Here is a 22,310-nt window from a genome sequence, read left to right as displayed (position 1 = left end):
CAGCAAGTATTTCCTATAAACGGTTACAATATATGTAATCAGAATAGGAAACACAAATTTATATGGAGTAAAGGGATGTTGAAAGTAATGTACAAATGGAGGCAAAACTGGTCTTTCCACAGAGAGGACAGGAACTTAGCTGATCCTCTGTCAGATAAGACAACTTGCATGTCTATAGACAATTGTTTTGCATTGCTATCAGGTATCTACAACTTACAGAGTTGTAAAATAGCTCCCTTAGGATCAGAATTAGATAACTTGGAGGAGAGTTATCTACACAAGATGTAGTTTTCTATTGTAGCACACATTTCCCCCTACATCTTTAATTTGACTTTAATCCTTGGGTTGGTGGAAAGCTCAACCACAGGTAATAGTTGGGTTCCATTACTCAGATTCGTGTGAAGTTTCCAGAGGGCTTTAGAAAGAGCTGAACATTAGATGAGGCCCCACTGGTCCCTAGTCCATGTTTACAGCTGATATTCATGGTATAAGCCCAAATGACTCCTTTTGTGCCATATGGGGTACATTCTACTTTGCCAAGGAAAGAACCTCCAGAATAGCCTAGAGAATATAAATATACGTGCAGGGGGACTTCCCTGGTGGTGCAGTGGTTAAGAATCCACCTGCCAAAGCAGGGACACGGGTTTGATCCCTGGTCTGGGAAGATCCCACATACTGTGGAGCAACTAAGCCTGTGCACCATAACTACTGAAGCCTGCGTGCCTAGAGACCGTGCTCCACAACAAGAGAAGCCACGGCAATGAGAAGCCCACACAGCAACAAAGACCCAATGCAGTCAAAAAAATAAAAAAATAATTAAAATATATATATATATATGAAGATGAGGGATAATGTAAGGGTTTTTTGGTCTCATCAGAATTTGCAAATATTTACTTCTCTTCAGCTTCCCCATATATTGGCCATAAGGCTGTTTGACTCTTTTCTTTAGGTTCTTGAGCCCTGGTGCTAAGCCCAACTTTCCTAAGTGCACCAATAGCCATTCCCCTTTCAGGGGTGGGGTGGGGTGGGGTGGGGAATGGTTTTTTTTTTGCGGTACGTGGGCCTCTCACTGTTGTGGCCTCTCCCGTTGCGGAGCACAGGCTCTGGATGCGCAGGCTCAGTGGCCATGGCTCACGGGCCTAGCCGCTCCGCGGCATGTGGGATCTTCCCAGACCGGGGCACGAACGCGTGTCCCCTGCATGGGCAGGCGGACTCTCAACCATTGCGCCACCAGAGAAGCCCAAGGGGAATGGGTTTTATTATTGGAATTCCCACACTCTGCCATCTGCTTTCCAGTTTTGGAGAATTCTCCCCCCTTTCCAAATTTCTCATTTTTCTCCTCTTTACCTCCCTCTAACCTAATTCCCTCGGTGATTCCAGGCACACTTTTTTTTTTTTTTTAAAATTGAAGTATAGTTGATTGTATATGTATATATATTATATATACATAACATGTTTTGTATATATAATATATATACGGTCCCCTGGCCATCTGTTTGTCTGTAGGAAAATGTCTATTCAGATCCTCTGCCCATTTTTAAAATGGATATTTTTGTTGTGGTTATTGAGCTATATGAGTTCTTTATATATTTGGATATGCTTATTGGATATATGATTTGCAAATATCTTCTCCCATTCGCTAGGTTGTCTTTTTGTTTTGTCGATGGTTTCCTTTGCAGTGCAAAAGCTTTTTAGTTTAATGTTGGCCCATTTGTTTATTTTTGCTTTAGTTGCCATTGCCTTTGGAGTCAGATCCAAAAAAAATACTGCCAAGAGTGATGTCAAGGAGCTTATTGTCAATATTTTTTTCCAGGAGTTTTATGGTTTCTGGTCTTAACATTCACGTTTTTAATCCATTTTGAGTTAATTTTTTCTGTATGGTGTACAATAGTGGTCTAGTTTCATTCTTTTGCATGTGGCTTTCCAGTTTTCTCAACACCATATATTGAAGAGATTGTCCTTTCTACATTTTATATTCTTGGCTCCTTTGTTGTAAATTAATTGAATATATATATGGGTTTATTTCTGGGCTCTCTATTCTGTTTCATTGATCTGTTTTTATGCCAATACTGTTTTGATTATTACAGCTTTGTAGTATAGCTTGAAATCAGGGAGCGTGATGCCTCCAGCTTTGTTCTTTCTCGAGATTGCTTTGGCTAAATTGGGGCTTCTGTGATTCCATACAGATTTTAGGATTGTTCTATTTCTGTGAAAAATGCCATTGGAATTTTGATAGGGATTGCACTGAATCTATAGATTGCTTTCGGTAAAATGGACATTTTAACAATATTAATTCTTCCAAACCATGTGCATGGAATATCTTTCCATTAATTTGTGCCTTCTTCAATTTCTTTGATCAATGTCTTATAGTTTGCATTCTGCAGGTCTTTCATCTCCTTTGTTGTGAAAGTTAACCAAAACAAAACAAAATACGCAGTATTCATGGTTAAGAACATGCTTTCTACTGTCTACCACTTCCTGCATTATTATTTTTTGCCCCAAAGATAATCACCTGTCTGATGGCTATTTTGCTTCCTGGTTCTTGGCAGGAGAGTGGGTGCTTTCCATATACAGGCTTTAATTAATTACCCTGCTTTCAGACCCAGCTCCTGTTGTCCATCCTAGTCAGAATTTCCTGGCTCTAAGTATTTTGGGTTTCTTCAGGTAATATTGGTGCATTCCTCCATTACATTCTTTTCCACTCATATTCTAAGTAGTGATTCCTCCTGCCCTGCTTTATTAGTCATCGGTCTTTCATCCTCTTTCTGTTTCCCAAAAATTTGTTAAAATAATGTGTTTTCTAATGGCTTACCTTCCTTTCTCTTAAATGTTGTGGGTTTATACACTGAAAATAACTTTCAGGGTTATTTAAATAAGGTTTTCAGAGGGATTAACAAAAAGCCTTTGGCTCTTCATCATCTTGAAGAAGAACAAATTATTTAATTCTCAGAACAACCCTATACAATTCTATTTTACAGATTTGGAAACATTGGCACAAGGAGGTTAAATAGATTTTTCTAACACAAATAAGCTATTTGATGATGTAGTGGGAATTAAATCCCAGAAGCTCTACTCCAGAGCTTCATATTCTTGTTTTCTCTCTAAATTCACTACTAAGAAATCCTAAGACATTTAGAAATATCCTAGGAGACAGCAGATGTATTATTATCTTGGACTATTTCATTTTCAAAAACCCAGAAGACACCTGGTTAAGTATATGATTCCTAATTATGTTTGGCAGATGATACATTCTAAAATGTATCAATTTATATTTGTTCTGGATTATTCCACTTTGCATCTCCTTAATCAGTCATTAGTTGCTTCATATTATTTGATTTATTTAGAACTGTTTTGTCTGTTGAAAAAAAATTTTTTTAATCAGAGAAGTGCAATGGAAAAGAATAGATATCATTTGGAGAAATGAACAATAACAGAAAAGGGGCAGTGGGGTGGCTTAAAGTGGCATACATAAAACATAAGTTTATTCCTATATCTTTTTCCCTGAAGGCTTATTCTTAAGGGACGTCTATAAAACAGAAATGTACCAGATGGCCATGTTGAGATCTGGTTAACACTTGCCAGCAAATACTGCTTTATAAACTCTAGAAGAGACCTGTATATTTAAACATAGTAATCTGTATATCGAATGCCAGAAACCTGGTTTTAAGTATTCAGTTTATATCCTGGCACTGATCACTGAGTTGTCTCCTTGATTTTCTATTCAGTTTTGCCATTGAGAATGAGCAAGTCTTGTTTCTCAGAACCTCAGTTTCCTCATGTATACAAGTGAGGAGGCTGGACCAGATGATTTCAAAGATCTTATCCTCCCACAGAATTCTGATTCTACTATTCAGCTCTTCTTATTTTGTTTTTGGTGGTTCTTAATATACCTTTTGATAAATACTTTATTTTATTTATTTATTTATTTATTATTTTATTTTTGCGGTACGCGGGCCTCTCACTGCTGTGGCCTCTCCCGTTGCAGAGCACAGGCTCCGGACGCACAGGCTCAGCGGCCATGGCTCATGGGCCTAGCCGCTCTGTGGCATGTGGGATCTTCCCAGACCAGGGCACGAACCCATGTCCCCCTGCATCGGCAGGTGGACTCTCAACCACTGCGCCACCAGGGAAGCCCTGTTCTTTTTTTAAAAAAATTATATTTATTTATTTATTTGGCTGTATTGGGTGTTAGTTGCGGCACACGGGATCTTTGTTGTGGCATGCAGGATGTATCGTTGCAGCATGTGGGCTCTTCCTTGTGGCACATAGGCTTCTCTAATTGTAGTGTGGGCTTCTCTCTAGTTGTGGCTCAGGCTCAGTAGTTGTGGTGCGTGGGCTTAGTTGCCCTGAGGCATGTGAGATCTTAGTTCCCTGACCAGGTATTGAACCTTCATCCCCTGCACTGATAGGGGGATTCTTAACCACTGGACCACCAGGGAAGTCCCAGTTTTGCCTGTTCTTGAACATGATATAAATGGAATCAGACAGTATGTTTTATTTATACATCAAAGTACATGAATGTTATGGCAGTGTTATTCGTAATAGCCAATAGTGGTAGCCACCCAAATCTCCATTAACTGATGAATGGATAGACAACATACAGTATATCTATAAAATGGAATACTATTTGTCAACAAAAAGGAAAGAAGTACTGATGCACTCTTTAGTGTGTGGCTTCTTTTACTCAGTGTAATGACTTTGAGATTTTGTTGTGTGTATCAGTAATTCATTCCTTTTTATTGCTGAGCAGTATTCCATTGCAAGTAGCATAAAATCTCAGATCCTTCACAGTTCTTTTTTTTAAAATTTTTTAATTTTAATACAGCAGTTTCTTATTATCAATTTTATACATATTAGTGTATATTTGTAAATCCCAATCTCCCAATTCATCCCACCCCCACCCCCACCCCTCACTTTTCCCCCTTGGTGTCCATACGTTTGTTCTCTAAATCTGTGTCTCTATTTCTGCCTTGCAAACCAGTTCATCTGTACCATTTTTCTAGATTCCACATATATGCGTTAATATATGATATTTATTTTTCTCTTTCTGACTTACTTCACTCTGTATGACAGTGTCTAGGTCCTCCAAGTCTCTACAAATGACCCAATTTCATTCCTTTTTATGGCAGAGTAATATTCCATTGCATATATATACCACATCTTCTTTATCCATTTGTCTGTTGATGGGCATTTAGGTTGCTTCCATGACCTGCCTATTGTAAATAGTGCTGCAATGAACATTGGGGTGTATGTGTCTTTTTGAATTATGGTTTTCTCTGGGTATGTGCCCAGTAGTGGGCTTGCTGGGTCATATGGTAATTCTATTTTTAGTTTTTTAATGAACCCCCATACTGTTCTCCATAGTGGCTGTATCAATTTATATTCCCACCTACAGTGCAAGAGGATTCCCTTTTCTCCACACCCTCTCCAGAATTTATTGTTTGTAGATTTTTTGATGATGGCCATTCTGACTGGTGTGAGGTGATACCTCATTGTAGTTTTGATTTGCATTTCTTTAATAATTAGAGGTGTTGAGCAGCTTTTCATGTGCCTCTTGGCCATCTGTATGTCTTCTTTGGAGAAATGTCTATTTAGGTCTTCTGCCCATTTTTGGATTGGGTTGTTTGTTTTTCTAATATTGAGCTGCATGAGCTGTTTATATATTTTGGAGATTAATCCTTTGTCCATTGATTTGTTTGCAAATATTTTCTCCCATTCTGAGAGTTGTCTTTTTGTCTTGTTTATAGTTTCCTTTGCTGTGCAAAAACTTTTAAGTTTCATTAGGTTCCATTTGTTTTTGTTTTTATTTCCGTTTCTCTAGGAGGTGGGTCAAAAAAGATCTTGCTGTGATTTATGTCAAAGAGTGTTCTTCCTATGCTTTCCTCTAAAAGTTTTATAGTGTCTGGTCTTATATTTAGGTCTTTAATCCATTTTTGTTTATTTTTGTGTATGGTGTTAGGGAGTGTTCTAATTTCATTCTTTTACATGTAGCTGTCCAGTTTTCCCAGCACCACTTATTTAAGAGACTGTCTATTCTCCATTGTATATCCTTGCCTCCTTTGTCATAGATTAGTTGACTGTAGGTGTGTGGGTTTATCTCTGGGCTTTCTATCCTGTACCATTGATCTATACTTCTGTTTTTGTGCCAGTACCATACTGTCTTGATTACTGTAGCTTTGTAGTATAGTCTGAAGTCAGGGAGTCTGATTCCTCCAGCTCTGTTTTTGTCCCTCAAGGTTGTTTTGGCTATTTGGGGTCTTTGTGTCTCCATACAAATTTTAAGATTTTTTGTTCTATTTCTGTAAAAAATGCCATTGGTAATTTGATAGGGATTGCATTGAATCTGTAGATGGCTTTGGGCAGTATAGTCATTTTCACAATACTGATTCTTCCAATCCAAGAATACAGTATATCTTTGCATCTGTTTGTGTTATCTTTGATTTCTTTCATCAGTGTCATAGTTTTCTGAGTACAGGTCTTTTACCTCCTTAGGTAGGTTTATTCCTAAGTATTTTATTCTTTTTGTTGCAATGGTGAATGGGATTGTTTCCTTAATTTCTCTTTCTGATCTTTCCTTGTTAGTGTATAGGAATGCAAGCGATTTCTGTGCATTAATTTTGTATCCTGCAACTTTACCAAATTCATTGATTAGCTCTAGTAGTTTTCTGGTGGCATCTTTAGGGTTATCTATGTATAGTATCATGTCATCTGTAAACAGTGACAGTTTTACTTCTTCTTTTCCCATTTGTATTCCTTTTATTTCTTTTTTTCTCTGATTGCCATGGTTAGGACTTCAAAACTATGTTGAATAATAGTGGCAAGAGTGGACATCCTTGTCTGGTTCCTGATCTCAGAGGCAATGGTTTCAGTTTTTCACCGTTGAGAATGATGTTTGCTGTAGGTTTGTTGTATATGGCCTTTATTATGTTGAGGTAGCTTCCCTCTATGCCCACTTTCTGGAGAGTTTTTATCATAAATGGGTGTTGAATTTTGTCATAAGCTTTTTCTGCATCTATGCAGATGCTCATGATCATATGGTTTTTATTCTTCAATTTGTTAATATCATTTATCACATTGATTGATTTGCATATATTGAAGAATCCTTGCATCCCTGGGATAAATCCCACTTGATCATGGTGTATGATCCTTTTAATGTGTTGGTGGATTCTGTTTGCTAGTATTTTGTTGAGGATTTTTACATCTATATTCACCAGTGGTATTGGTCTGTAATTTTCTTTTTTGTAGTATCTTTGTCTGGTTTTGGTATCAGGGTGATGTTGGCCCCATAGAATGAGTTTGGGAGTGTTCCTGCCTCTGGAATTTTTTGGAAAAGTTTGAGCAGGATGGGTTTTAGGTCTTCTCTAAATGTTTGGTAGAATTCACCTGTGAAGCCATCTGGTTCTGGACTTTTGTCTGTTGGAAGATTTTTAATCACAGCTTCAATTTCATTACTTGTGATTGGTCCGTTCATATTTTCTATTTCTTCCTGGTTCAGTCTTGGAAGGGTATACCTTTCTAAGAATTTGTCCATTTCTTCCAGGTTGTCCATTTTATTGGCATAGAGTTGCTTGTGGTAGTCTCTTATGATGCTTTGTATTTCTGCGGTGTCCGTTGTAACTTCTCCTTTTTCATTTCTAATTTTATTGATTTGAGTCCTCTCCCTCTTTCTCTTGATGAGTCTGGGTAAAAGTTATCAATTTTGTTTATCTTTTCAAAGAACCAGCTTTTAGTTTTATTGATCTTTGCTATTGTTTTCTTTGTTTCTATTTCATTTATTTCTGCTCTTATCTTTATTTCTTTCCTTCTACTAACTTTGGGTTTTGTTTGTTCTTCTTTCTCTAGTTCCTTTAGGTGTAAGGTTAGATTATTTGAGATTTTTCTTGTTTCTTGAGATAGGATTGTATTGCTTTAAACGTCCCTCTTAGAACTGCTTTTGCTGCATCCTATAGGTTTTGGATCATCATATTTTCGTTGTCATTTGTCTCTAGGTATTTTATGATTTCCTCTTTGATTTCTTCAATGATCTCTTGGTTATTTAGGAACGTATTGTTTATCCTCCATGTGTTTGCATTATTTACATTTTATTCCCTGTAGTTTATTTCTAATCTCATAGTGCTGTGGTCAGAAAAGATGCTTGAAATGATTTCAATTTTCTTAAATTTACCAAGGCTTGATTTGTGACCCAAGATGTGATGTATCCTGGGGAATGTTCCATGTGCACTTGAGAAGAAAGTGTAATTTGCTGTTTCAGATGGAATGTCCTATAAATATCAATTAAATCTATCTGGTCTTCTATGTCATTTAAAGCTTGTGTTTCCTTATTAATTTTCTGTCTGGATGATCTGTCTATTGGTGTAAGTGAGATGCTAAAGTACCCCACTATTATTGTGTTACTGTCAATTTCCTCTTTTTTTTTTTGCGGTACATGGGCCTCTCACTGTTGTGGCCTCTCCCATTGCGGAGCACAGGCTCTGGATGCACAGGCTCCGCGGCTGTGGCTCACGGGCCCAGCCGCTTCACGGCATGTGGGATCTTGGGTCTTCGTTGTTGCATGTGGGTGTTTTTTTCTTTAGTTGCGGGGAACGGGGGCTACTCTTCATTGCGGTGCATGGGCTACTCATCGCTGTGGAGCATGGGCTCTAGGTGCACGGGCTTCAGTAGTTGTGGCACGTGGGCTTAGTAGTTGTGGCTCACAGGCTCTAGAGCACAGGCTCAGTAGTTGTGGGACATGGGCTTAGTTGCTCTGCAGCATGTGGGATCTTCCCGGAGTAGGGCTCGAACCCATGTCCCCTGCATTGGCAGGCAGATTCTTAACCACTTCACCATCAGGGAAGCCCTGTAGGTCCTTTTCTTGTCTTGTGTTTCCCATTTAGAGAAGTTGCTTTAGACTTTGTTGTAGAGCTAGTTTTGTGGTGCTGAATTCTTAGCTGTTGCTTATCTGTAAAGGTTTTGATTTCTCTATGGAATCTGTATGAACTCCTTCCTGGGAAGCGTAATCTTGGTTGTCTTCATTTGTTTTCATTTTTTTTCTTTATTCTGTTCTTCCAGGTCACTTATCTGTTCTTCTGCCTCAGTTATTCTGCTATTGATTCCTTCTAGTGTATTTTTCATTTCAGTTATTGTATTGTTCCTCTCTGTTTGTTCTTTATTTCTTCTAGGTCTTTGTTAAACATTTCTTGCATCTTCTTGATCTTTGCCTCCATTCTTTTTCCGAAGTCCTGTATTATCTTCACTATCATTATTCTGAATTCTTTTTCTGGAAGGTTGCCTATCTCCACTTCATTTAGTTGTTTTTCTGGGGTTTTATCTTGTTCCTTCATCTGTTACATAGTCCTCTGCCTTTTTATTTTGTCTATCTTTCTGTGAATGTGGTTTTCGTTCCATAGGTTGCAGGACTGTAGTTCTTCTTGCTTCTGTTTCCTTCACAGTTCTTGACAAAATGACATTCAATAAACATATACACTTGCTTACAAAATCTCTTAGCAACCTAGGAATATGAGGAATTTACTCAAGGTGATGAAAAGGATGTATCAAAGGAAGTTTTACATGTGTCATACTTAATAGTAATACTTGAAAAGGAGTCTCAGTTATATTAGAAATGGGCCTTAGTTTGGAGTGTATTAATTGGTGTAAGAGATCAACTCCACTTTCCGGCTACAGGTCCCCAAGTGGAGCGGGAGGCCTGACGGGGGAGCCGAGCGGCAGCGGCGGCGGGGGTGGTAATGGCAGAGCTGGTGCAGGGGCAGAGCGCTCCAGTGGGGATGAAGGCTGAGGGCTTCGTGGACGCTCTGCACCGGGTCCGGCAGATTGCTGCTAAAATTGATTCAATTCCTCACTTGAATAATTCCACACCTCTAGTGGACCCCTCAGTGTATGGCTATGGAGTACAAAAACAGCCCTTGGATGATGGAGTAGGTAACCAGTTAGGGGCCTTGTTACATCAAAGGGCAGTAATAACAGAAGAATTCAAAGTGCCTGATAAAATGGTTGGATTTATTGTCGGTTGGGGAGGTGAGCAGATTTCACGGATTCAAGCAGAATCTGGTTGCAAAATTCAGATTGCCTCAGAGAGTTCTGGGATTCCAGAGAGGCCCTGTGTACTTACCGGAACCCCAGAAAGTATTGAACAAGCCAAACGGCTCCTGGGACAGATCGTGGACCACTGTCGGAATGGACCTGGCTTTCATAATGACATAGATGGCAACAGCACGATCCAGGAGATTCTCATCCCTGCGTCTAAAGTGGGGCTGGTCATCGGCAAGGGAGGGGAGACAATAAAGCAGTTGCAGGAGCGGACAGGTGTGAAGATGGCCATGATCCAGGACGGCCCATTGTCCACGGGAGCAGACAAGCCTCTTCGCATCACCAGAGACCCATTTAAAGTACAGCAAGCAAGAGAAATGGTATTAGAGATCATCCGAGAAAAAGACCAAGTTGATTTTCGAGGTGTACGTGGTGATTTCAGCTCCCGAATGGGAGGAGGCAGTATAGAGGTGTCTGTCCCTAGGTTTGCAGTTGGGATTGTAATAGGAAGAAATGGGGAAATGATCAAAAAGATCCAGAATGATGCTGGTGTGAGAATTCAGTTCAAACCAGATGATGGTATTAGTCCAGAGAGAGCTGCACAGGTCATGGGACCCCCAGAGGGATGCCAGCATGCAGCACATGTCATCAACGAGCTTATTCTTACAGCTGAGGAAAGAGATGGCTTCGGAGGCCTGGCGGTAGCCAGAGGAAGGGGCCATGGTCGCGGTGACTGGAGCGTGGGAACCCCTGGTGGCATCCAGGAGATAACCTACACAGTGCCGGCAGATAAGTGCGGCCTCGTCATAGGCAAAGGGGGTGAGGACATCAATAGCATAAACCAGCAGTCAGGAGCACGCGTGGAGCTTCAGCGGAACCACCCTCCCAACACGGACCCCAACCTGCGAATATTCACCATCAGGGGAGTTCCTCAACAGATTGAGCTGGCCAGACATCTCATAGATGAGAAAGTTGGCGGTGCCAGTCTCGGAGCGCCCGGAGATTATGCACAGGGCCCCTTCAGCCAGCCATCTGCCGCGCCGCATCAGAACACCTTTCCTCCAAGGAGCTCAGGGTGCTTCCCAAACATGGCCGCTAAAGTGAACGGAAGGCCTCACAGCGCGCCTGTGAGTGGTCCTTCGGAGTTCCTGACCCAGGGCTGGGGCAGCACCTACCAGGCGTGGCAGCAGCCCACACAGCAGGTTCCAAGCCAGCAGAGCCAGCCGCAGAGCAGCCAGCCCTACTACAGCAAGGCCTGGGAAGACTATTACAAAAAACAGAGTCACGCTGCCAGCGCCGCTCCTCAGGCCAGCTGCCCGCCGGACTACACAATGGCCGGGGCGGAGTATTACAGACAGCAGGTCGCATTCTACGGGCAAACATTAGGGCAAGCTCAGGCCCACAGCCAGGAGCAGTAGGGCAGTGGCCTGCAGCTCCCTTTCCTCGCCCCCCCCCAAACCATTGTGAGCAAAACCTATTTGTAACAGAGGTTTTTAGATGTGCAAACCTTTTGATGAAGAGCCTTTGTTTTGTTCTGTGAAACACTAGATTAACAGAATTTTTCTAAAAATCGGGAAAATCAGTTACTAAAAATTGCTGATAATTTTTGTTTTGTTATTTTTGTTTGTTACTGCAAATGTGTAAGCTCTGGGATTCTTTTTGGAGCAATACCTGCAAATTCGGGCACCAGAATGTGCTGCAGAGCCGTGACATTTCAACATGGTGTGTTTTTGTTTTGTTTTGTTTGCATGTCTTTTTATTTACAGTTTTTTCTGTTGCAACAGAAAGTGGCTTGGAAGTCTTAGGTGGCTTGTAACAAATTCTTTAAAAAAATTTTTAAACAGTATTTAAATATTCTTAAACGTGCAAATTCATTAAATGTTTTACTTCTAATTTCTTGTATCTTGGCTGTCTGGTTTTATTGCATTTTTTAAAAAACTGAACTATTATGTATTATAATTAATTATGTGAATTCTGAATTGAGACAGATAATTGTATTGCTGTCCAACAGGGTTCAGGAGGGGGCATTTTATAGGGTTTGTATAATTTCTAGAGTTCTAAAGGGGTAATAATATAAAAATGTGTTTGTGTGTTTAGCAGACGTTTTATCATGTCTCCATTACCTACCGATTGCAATTGTGTATCTAAGACCTCCAAGCTTGTTTTAAAAACAAAACAAAAAAACCTTTCTCTATTCTCTCAGAAATATAAATACTGTTATTTTTAATATTAAAAATAAATTCAATATAACTTTTAACAAACACTATGGAACATTAAATCGCATAAAAATGTAGTAACTTTTTAAATTCCAAGGTGTGTTTTGCTTTTTTCTTTTAAATATTTTCTTAATATTTGTCAAATTAACTAGATGAATAAATAAATCTAGCATTAACCACAATATGAATTAAATAATTTTGATTTAATAAAAGGGATAATATGATTTCCAGTGTTTACTGTAGTGTATCTTGTACAGATAACATGTATTTTTAAAAGAAAAATGGAATTGAAGCTATTTTTTCTTGCATTTTTCAGTTGACCTGGGGGACATTCCATTTGAGATATACTGAATTTACTGAAGTGTCTGGGGTTTTTCTCCTTATTTTCCTTATAATGCTTGAAATGTCTAACTATTAAAAAAGGCAATTGGAAAATGTTATGCATGTTGTTTTTTTAAAAAAAACTGTTGTTTTTATTGGACTGACAATTCATTTTACACTCTACATAATAAAATTTCCACAAGACATCTTGTGTGCAAAGTAAAAAAAAAAAAAAAAAGAGACCAACTCCAAAGTTTCAGTGGCTTAACAAAATAGAAGTACATTTCTTGCCAATATAGCAGTATAATGTGGGTGTTCCTCATCAGCAGATGTCTATTCTAGAGCTCATTTAGAGACCCAGGCTTCTTCCATATTGTAGCTCTGCTATCCTTTAAGAGTTCAGAGTTCTCTGCATCCAGCCAGCAGGCTAAGAAAAGGTGGTGAAGGCATGCCCGTTTCTGAATTGACTTTGCCTAGAAGTAACAGATATCATTTCTGGTCACAGCTGAAACTATAGCCCAGGGACTTTTGAATCTAAATTGTAAACTAAATTTAAATTTAAATCTGAGTGCATTTAATACTAGCTCAATCAATGGCTTCTTTCTGAAACTATGTCTTGTAGAATAGAAATCTGCATCAAGCACATTTTGAAGAAGAAAATAGAATACTTCAGTTTATGACTTGGAGGGCAAAGGCAAAGACTGAGCAACACAGTTTAATATTATAGTGATAAGATTTCCCATATTATGATAGAACTATTAAAATGGTGACTATACCTTTTAAAAAACCTCACAGTTTTTAGACAAGTCTAAAACCTTGAATGTAATTTAGTTTGAGTTGTTGTATTTAACCTCACTATATATTTCTTCTCTATTCTTAGTGATTATCTATATCCATGGTTCCCAAACTGTTTGCTGAGGTGCTCCAGGCATTCCAGTGAACTTACATTTTCAAGAGACACAGTGTAATCTGTTGAACACCACACAAAGTATTGCTATTAGGTTTTGAACCTAACTAATAATAAATGGGAGGGCTTCCCTGGTGACGCAGTGGTTGAGAATCTGCCTGCCAATGCAGGGGACACGGGTTCAAGCCCTGGTCTGGGAAGATCCCACATGCCGCGGAGCGACTAGTCCCGTGAGCCACACTACTGAGCCTGCGCGTCTGGAGCCTGTGCTCCGCAACGGGAGAGGCCGCGATAGTGAGAGGCCCACACACCGTGATGAAGAGTGGGTCCCGCTTGCTGCAACTAGAGAAAGCCCTCGCACAGAAACGAAGACCCAACACAGCCAAAAATAAATAAATAAAAATAATAAATGGGAACAGTTGGTTATTTCTTTTAATTTAAGGTGATTAGTGATGTTGAACATCTTTTCATGTGCATATTGGCTATTTGCATATCTTCTTTGGAGAAACGTCTGTTGAAGTCCTTTGCCCATTTTAAAATTGGGTTTTGTTGTTGAGTTGTTGGAATTCTTTATATATTCTATTAGTCTATTATCAAATACATGATTTACAAATTCTTTCATTATGTGGGTTGCTTTTTCACTTTGTTTACTGTGTTCCTTGATGTACAGAAGTTTTATATTTCGATGTAGTCTAATTTATTTTTTCTTTTGTTGCATGTGCTTTTGGTATCATATCCAAGATATCATTCTTGACCTCCAAATCAATGTCATGAAGGTTTTCACCTGTGTTTTCTTCTAAGAGATTCATATTTAGTTCTTTGATCTATTTTGAGTTAATTTTTACATATGCTGTGTGTGGTGTATAAAGGTTCAACTTCATTCTTTTGTATGTGAATATTCAATTTTCCCAGCACCATTTGTTTCAATGGTGTTGAATGGTGTTGGCACTCCTGTCAAAACTCATTTGGCCATAAATGCAAGGCTTTTTTTTTTCTGGACTCTCTATTTTATTCCATTGTTCTTCGTGTGTATCTTTATGCAAGTACCACACTATTTTGATTACTGACTTTGTAATAAGTTTTGAAATCAGGAAGTGTGAAATCTCTGACTTTGCTATTCTTTTTCAAGGTTGTTTTGGCTATTTGGGGTCCCTTGAGATTACATGTGAATTTTAGGGTGGATTTCTGTCTTTCTGTGAAAACAGAATATCGATAGGATAGTTTCTGGAATATTATAAACGTTACCTGCAATTGTTGTTGTTATTACTATTAAGTTTAAAACCAATCTGGTGACCTGAAATTCCTGTATACAGAGTTTAGGAAAAAATTATATATATATTCTGAAGAATTAAGCTCCTGTAAACTTTTTAAAAACTTAACTTTATTGAAGTATTATGTATGTACAATAAGCTGCATTCTTGGGGCCTTCTCTGGTGGCGCAGTGGTTGAGAGTCTGCCTGCCGATGCAGGGGACACGGGTTCGTGCCCCGGTCCGGGAAAATCCCACATGCCATGGAGCGGCTGGGCCTGTGAGCCATGGCCGCTGGGCCTGCGCGTCCGGAGCCTGTGCTCCGCAGTGGGAGAGGACACAACAGTGAGAGGCCCGTGTACCGCAAAAAAAAAAAAAAGCTGCATTCTTTTAAAGGGTACAGTTTAATGGATTCTATATATACCTTTAAAACAACATAATCAAGATACAGAACATTTCCATCATCACCCTCCACCCCAGATTTTCTCATGTCTCTTTGTAGTCTATTCCTCCTGCTCCTGGCCTCAGGCAGTCACTGATCTTTTTTTTTGTCACTATAAATTAGTTTGCAGTCTTGTGTATTTTATGTAAATAACATGATACAATGTGTGCTCTTTTGTGTCTGGCTTCTTTTACTCAGTATAATGAATGTGAGGTTTATCTGTGTTGTGTATACAGGCATATCAGTATTTCATTCATTTTGGTGCCGAGTAGTATTCCATTGTATGGATGTACTACATTTTGTTTATTCCTTCATCTGTTGATGAATATTTGAATTGTCTTCAGTTTGGGGCTATTGTTAATAAAGCTATTTTGAACATTTGTCACAAGTCTTTGTGTAAATATACACTTTCATTTCTCTTAGGTACACACCTAGGAGTAGAATGCCAGGGTCATATTGCAGGTGTATGCTTAATTTTATAAGAAACTCTTGAACAGTTTTCCAAAGTGGTAGTATTGTTTTACATTCCCATGAGCAGTGTATTAAAGTTCTCTTGTGACGTTTTAAACAAATGTTTACATAGGTAGTTCATTTTTGTTGTAGAATTATTTTAAAATATGTGAGTAAACAAAATAAATCACTCAAAATGCCACCACAAGACATAATGAGTTAACATACTGGAGTAAATTCTTGTTTCTTTCATACCTATGCTAATTTTTTATGGTTTAATAGACTTTTTTTAAAATTGAGATATAATTGATATATAACATTAGTTTCAGATATATAACAATGATTTGATATTTTATACACTGCAAAGTGGTGACTACAATAAGTCTAGTCACCATCCATACCTACACTATTTTTTTTTGTTTGTTTTTGCGGTACGCGGGCCTCTCACCGCTGTGGCCTCTCCTGTTGCGGAGCACAGACTCCGGACGCGCAGGCTCAGCGCCCATGGCTCACCGGCCCAGCCACTCCGCGGCATGTGGGATCTTCCCGGACCAGGGCACGAACCCGTGTCCCCTGCATCAGCAGGCGGACTCTTAACCACTGCGCCACCAGGGAAGCCCCCCTACACTATTTTTAATAAAGTTGTACTGTATACACTACTCTGTATTTTGCTTTTTCCACTAAACATGGACTAGATTTCTATTTCAATAAGTATAGAGTTATACCATCATTTAAAATAGCCATATAGTATTCCATTGCTTCAATGCACAATACACTGAAACTAGCCATTTGGCTATTGTTGGACTTTTAGGTTGTTGCCACTTCTCCTTTTTATAAATAATTTTAAGGTGGACATTGTTGTATAAATATAATTATATATTTCTCTAATTATTTCTTTATGATAAACTCCAAGAACTGCTGGCTCTAAAAATATACAAATTTTAAAGATGTTTAATATTCATTGCCAAATTGCATTCTAGCTCTGTTGTTGTTTTCCACTATCTTTGTGTTCTTGGATATGTTACTTAACCCTTTTTGAGCATCATTTTCCTCATCCATAAAACAGAGATAATGTGAAAATATATTGTTTTAAAGTAGTTAGCACAGTGCCTAACACATGGTAAGTACTCAGTGGTAGCTATTTTACCCTTTTTTTTTTTTAGTGTTTCCAGTTCATATTTCTACCTGGAGTGTTTAAGAGTTTGTGGTTTCTCAACATCACAAATACTTATAAGCTATTATCATTAAAAATTCATTGCCAATCTGATCTTGTATTTCTTCTTTTGTGAATTGTCTTCCTTAATTATGGTCTTAAATATTTCTTAAACATTGGAATGAGCAATAGGGCACCAACGTTTTAGAACAGTCTCTAACAATTAGAAGTGAAAGACAGGTGATTATCCCATGAGTAAATTCAATAAATTTGGTGTCTTATTTGTGAATTCATGCTGTTGGTATTCATTGTGGCTTTGAGATTCAGGGCAGCAGACTCAGAGTGTGTTTAAAAGATTCAATATAAATCAACTTTAAATATGTATTTGACATTATTACTTTTCCATGTTTGCCTGTTTTTTTTTTGTCAATTTTATGGGACCTCAATGCTAATGAAATGAAACAGAGCTGCATAAGCCCAAGTTTATTTAATCTGTTTTTTTCTCCATGTTCTTTTTATGGAAAAGAACGAGAGAGCTAAGATGTTTTTGTTAGGTTACATTTCTGGGAAATACAGATTGACAGATTGTCCCTGGTAATTTTACATTATGAACATCACTAAATGTTATCAAGCTATTTACTCGAGAGTTTAAAAATTTTTAACTTTTAACTCTGAGTGGAGGTAGGGGAAGAAGGAGTAGAAGGTGGAAGGAGAATGGAAGAGAAGTGTCTCAAGTGTTTCTGTTTTGGCTTTGTCCTTGGAACCCACAAATGTTCAGAAGGGAGAACAAGTTCCTGACTCCTGCCTTTCTGTGATGGAGTGGAAGTGTAGCTAAGGGGCAACAGGAAGGTACCGCCTGACCAGCTTCTCCCTCCCAAATCATCATATGTATGTCCCAAACAAAACAAAATGAAATCTTTCCCTCCCCTCCAACATTCTAGAGATTTAAGAAATTAATTTATTAAAATGCCTTTACTTCTTAATATGAATTATAGTGATCGGACATACAATTTTCAACTCCTTTTACGGTTGTTCACTGACTGATAACCCATAAATAATAATGGAGCTGTCGACTGAAAGAAAAAAGCATAACTTAAAGTTGAGAGTTACGCTTTGTTCAGTGGACAGTCTTAGGACTTCAAGCCTGGGAGTCAGTGTCTCAAATAACTCTGAGAGACTGCTCCAAAGAGGCAAGGGTGGGGAGCCAGAGTATACAGGAGTTTTTGCAACAAAAGATCAGGTATTTGGAATATCAAAAGATTACTGTTAATAAAAGAAAACCAGATATCTCAAGGAATTTATTACTTTTTAAAAAATTTTTTTTATTTTATTATTATTATTATTATTATTACTTTTCTATGTATGGGAAGATGCAAACATGTGGGCTCACTGAAATCATTCCTCAGCTATCATGCACCTCAGCTATCTGGAGCCAGTATCCTGTGTTTTCTCATCCTGAGTTTCCTCAGACTGCACAGTTGGGGGTGGCTGCAGCAGCTGACTGCTAGATGGGGTTGGCAGTGGGCAGCCTGTTTGTCTCCATCCTGAGTTCCCTCAGGGCTCACCATCTGGGGAGCTGTAATGTGATGGCTTGATGGCTGCAACATCCTTTGTTTACTGATATGGCAGGCAGTATTTTAGTTCTCAGAGCAAATGTTCACCTGGAAGAGGACAAGTCTGATCCAGTGTCCCAGGGAGGGCTTTGGGCTTCCAAGTGGTGGTGTTAGGGAATGTGTCCTTGGCAATTGTCTAATTTCTTTGAGCCCCAGTTTTCCCATTGGTAGAGTGAGAGTGATGATTTATAGCCTACAGTCTTGCGAGGCTCAAATGAGACAAAGTATGCAAACATCTTGCACAGTTAATAATCACTATTACCACTAGCACCGATAATCACTAGCACCAAATTTTGGTGTATTCTCCCATAGAAGTAATAAGTCTAAATTAGGATTGCAGGCCACTTGCATGTCTCTTACAATTTTTCCATATGTATGTTTGGCTAGCTCATCTTGCTAGTGAACATAAGTTCGTGTGCCTGACGCACAGTGAGGCCAAACTAACTGAAACGTTGGAGTTTGGAGCAGGGAAAGCTTTATTGCAGGGCCATGGAAGGAGATGGGTGGCTCATGCCCAAAAAACCCTGTACTCCCTGAAAGGGTTCAGCAAAGGTATTTTCTGTCTTTTTCATCTTAGCCATCCTGAGCTTGGGTTGAGTGTGTGTGTGGTGGGTGGTGTGCAAGCATGCACTTCCGTCTATTTAGAGTTTACCATATATTTCTTTTTTTTTTTTTTTTTGCTGTACGCGGGCCTCTCACTGCTGTGGCCTCTCCCATTGCGGAGCACAGGCTCCGGACGCACAGGCTCAGCGGCCATGGCTCACGGGCCCAGCCACTCCTCGGCATGTGGGATCTTCCCAGACTGGGGCATGAACCCGTGTCCCCTGCATCGGCAGGCGGACTCTCAACCACTGCGCCACGAGGGAAGCCCCCAGCAAAGTATTTTTGAAGGCCAGGTGAGGGAGTGGCGTTGCAGGGTATGTGATCAGCTACTGCCCAATTCTCTGATTGGTTGATGGTGAGGTAACAGGATGGTGTCACAGGGGTTAACATTATAGATCCTCAGGCTCCAGGAGGCCTGGGGGCTATGTGCTCATGGTCATCAAGTGGTTAACAACTTCCATGTGGTGGGGGGTTTTCACATCTGTAAAACAACTCAGAAAATGTGCACCAGATACTGTTATCTAGGTACTTCAGAGAGGAGCTAAAGCAGAGGATATGGGGCAATGGCTTGCCCCTGGGAAGGCCCCATAGGGTCCTGCTTAGTTACAATCTTCTTAGAGGGTAGAATATGAATTTTAACAGATTGAAGTTTAAAGTTGCAACCCATAGAACCCTTACATTTAGGTCTTTAATGCATTTTGAGTTTATTTTTGTATATGGTGTTAGGGAGTGTTCTAATTTCATACTTTTACATGTACCTGTCCAGTTTTCCCAGCACCACTTATTGAAGAGGCTCTCTTTTCTCCATTGTATATTCTTGCCTCCTTTATAAAAAATAAGGTGACCATATGTGCGTGGATTTATCTCTGGGCTTTCTATCCTGTTCCATTGATCTATATTTCTGTTTTTGTGCCAGTACCATACTGTCTTGATTACTGTAGCTTTGTAGTGTATTCTGAAGTCCAGGAGCCTGATTCTTCAAGCTGCATTTTTCTTTCTCACGATTGCTTTGGCTATTCGGGGTCTTCTGTGTTTCCATACAAATTGTGAAATTTATTGTTCCAGTTCTGTGAAAAATGCCATTGGCAGTTTGATAAGTATTGCATTGAATCTGTCAATTGCTTTGGGTAGTAGAGTCATTTTCACAATGTTGATTCTTCCAATCCAAGAAGATGGTATATCTCTCCATCTATTTTTATCATCTTTAATTTCTTTCATTAGTGTCTTATAGTTTTCTGCATACAGGTCTTTTGTCTCCTTAGGTAGGTTTATTCCTACGTAGTTTATTCTTTATGTTGCAATGGTAAATGGGAGTGTTTCTTTAATTTCTCTTTCAGATTTTTCATCATTAGTGTATAAGAATGCAAGCGATTTCTGTGCATTAATTTTGTATCCTGCTACTTTACCAAATTCATTGATTAGCTCTAGTAGTTTTCTGGTAGCATCTTTAGGATTCTTTATGTACAGTGTCATGTCATCTGCAAACAGTGATAGTTTTACTTCTTCTTTTCCGATTTGGATCCCTTTTGTTTCTTTTTCTTCTCTGATTGCTGTGGCTAAAACTTCCAAAACTATGTTGAATAATAGTGGTGAGAGTGGCCAACCTTGTCTTGTCCCTGATCTTAGAGGAAATAGTTTCAGTTTACCACCATTGAGAACGATGTTGGCTGTGGGTTTGTCATATATGGCCTTTATTATGTTGAAGTAAGTTCACTCTATGCCTACTATCTGGAGGGTTTTTGTCATAAATTGGTGTTGAATTTTATCGAAAGCTTTTCCTGCATCTATTGAGATGATCATATGGTTTTTCTCCTTAAATTTGTTAATATGGTGTATCACATTGATTGATTTGCGTATATTGAAGAATCCTTGCATTCCTGGAATAAACCCCAATTGATCATGGTGTATGATCCTTTTAATGTGCTGTTGGATTCTGTTTGCTAATATTTTGTTGAGGATTTTTGCATCCATGTGCATCAGTGATGTCGGCCTGTAGTTTTCTTTCTTTGTGACATCTTTGTCTGCTTTTGGTATCAGGGTGATGGTGGCCTCATAGAATGAGTTTGGGAGTGTTCCTCCCTCTGCTATATTTTGGAAGAGTTTCAGAAGGATAGGTGTTATCTCTTCTCTAAATGTTTGATAGAATTCACCTGTGAAGCCATCTGGTCCTGGGCTTTTGTTTGTTGGAAGATTTTTAATCACAGTCTCAATTTCGGTGTTTGTGATTGGTCTGTTTATATTTTCTTTTTCTTCCTGGTTCAGTTTTGGAAGGTTATGCTTCTCTAAGAATTTGTCCATTTCTTCCAGGTTGTCATTTTACTGGCATAGAGTTGCTTGTAGTAAATCTCTCATGATCCTTTGTATTTCTGCAGTGTCAGTCCTTTGTCATTTCTAATTCTATTGATTTGAGTCTTCTCCCTTTTTTTCTTGATGAGGCTGGCTAATGGTTTAACAATTTTGTTTATCTCCTCAAAGAACCAGCTTTTAGTTTTATTGATCTTTGCTCTTGTTTCCTTCATTTCTTTCTCATTTATTTCTGATCAGATGTTTATGATTTCTTTCCTTCTGCTCACTTTGGGGATTTTTGTTCTTCTTTCTCTAATTGCTTTAGGTGTAAGGTTAGGTTGTTTATTTGAGATGTTTCTTGTTTCTTGAGGTAGGATTGTATTGCTATAAACTTTCCTCTTAGAACTGCTTTTGCTGTATCCCATAGGTTTTGGTCGTCGTGTTTTCACTGTCATTTTTTTCTAGGTATTTTTCGATTTCCTCTTTGATTTCTTCAGTGAGCTCTTCATTATTTAGTAGTGTATTGTTTAGCCTCCATGTGTTTGTATTTTTTACAGATCTTTTCCTGTAATTGATATCTAGTCTCATAGCGTTGTGGTCGGAAAAGATACTTGATACGATTTCAATTTTCTTAAATTTACCAAGGCTTGATTTGTGACCCAAGATATGATCTATCCTGCCTGGAGAATTTTCCATGAGCACTTGAGAAGAAAGTGTATTCTGTTGTTTTTGGATGGAATGTCCTGTAAATATCAATTAGGTCCATCTTGTTTAATGTATCATTTATTTTCATTTTGGATGATTTGTCCATTGGTGAAAGTGGGGTGTTAAAATCCTCTACTATGATTGTGTTACTGTTGATTTCCCCTTTTATGGCTCTTAGCACTTGCCTTATGTATTGAGGTGCTCCTATGTGGCATGCATAAATATTTACAATTGTTGTATCTTCTTATTGGATTGATCCCTTGATCATTATGTAGTATCCTTCTTAGTCTCTTGTAATAGTCTTTATTTTAAAGTCTATTTTTTCTGATATGAGAATTGCTA

General features: G+C 38.8%; 1 pseudogene; it reads left to right on the top strand.

Annotated features, from left to right (window-relative positions):
- Positions 1 to 1,031: 1,031 nt before the first annotated feature.
- Positions 1,032 to 11,540, top strand: LOC149748921 (far upstream element-binding protein 3 pseudogene; annotated as a pseudogene).
- Positions 11,541 to 22,310: the final 10,770 nt, after the last annotated feature.

The sequence above is a fragment of the Delphinapterus leucas genome, chromosome 6, assembly GCF_059928025.1.
Source record: "Delphinapterus leucas isolate spDelLeu-1000000601 "Yukka" chromosome 6, BTC_Dleu_Yukka2, whole genome shotgun sequence".
NCBI classification, from domain to species: domain Eukaryota; kingdom Metazoa; phylum Chordata; class Mammalia; order Artiodactyla; family Monodontidae; genus Delphinapterus; species Delphinapterus leucas.
The sequence above is the reverse complement of the archived record's forward strand: the minus strand, read 5'-3'. Positions and strand labels throughout refer to the sequence as shown.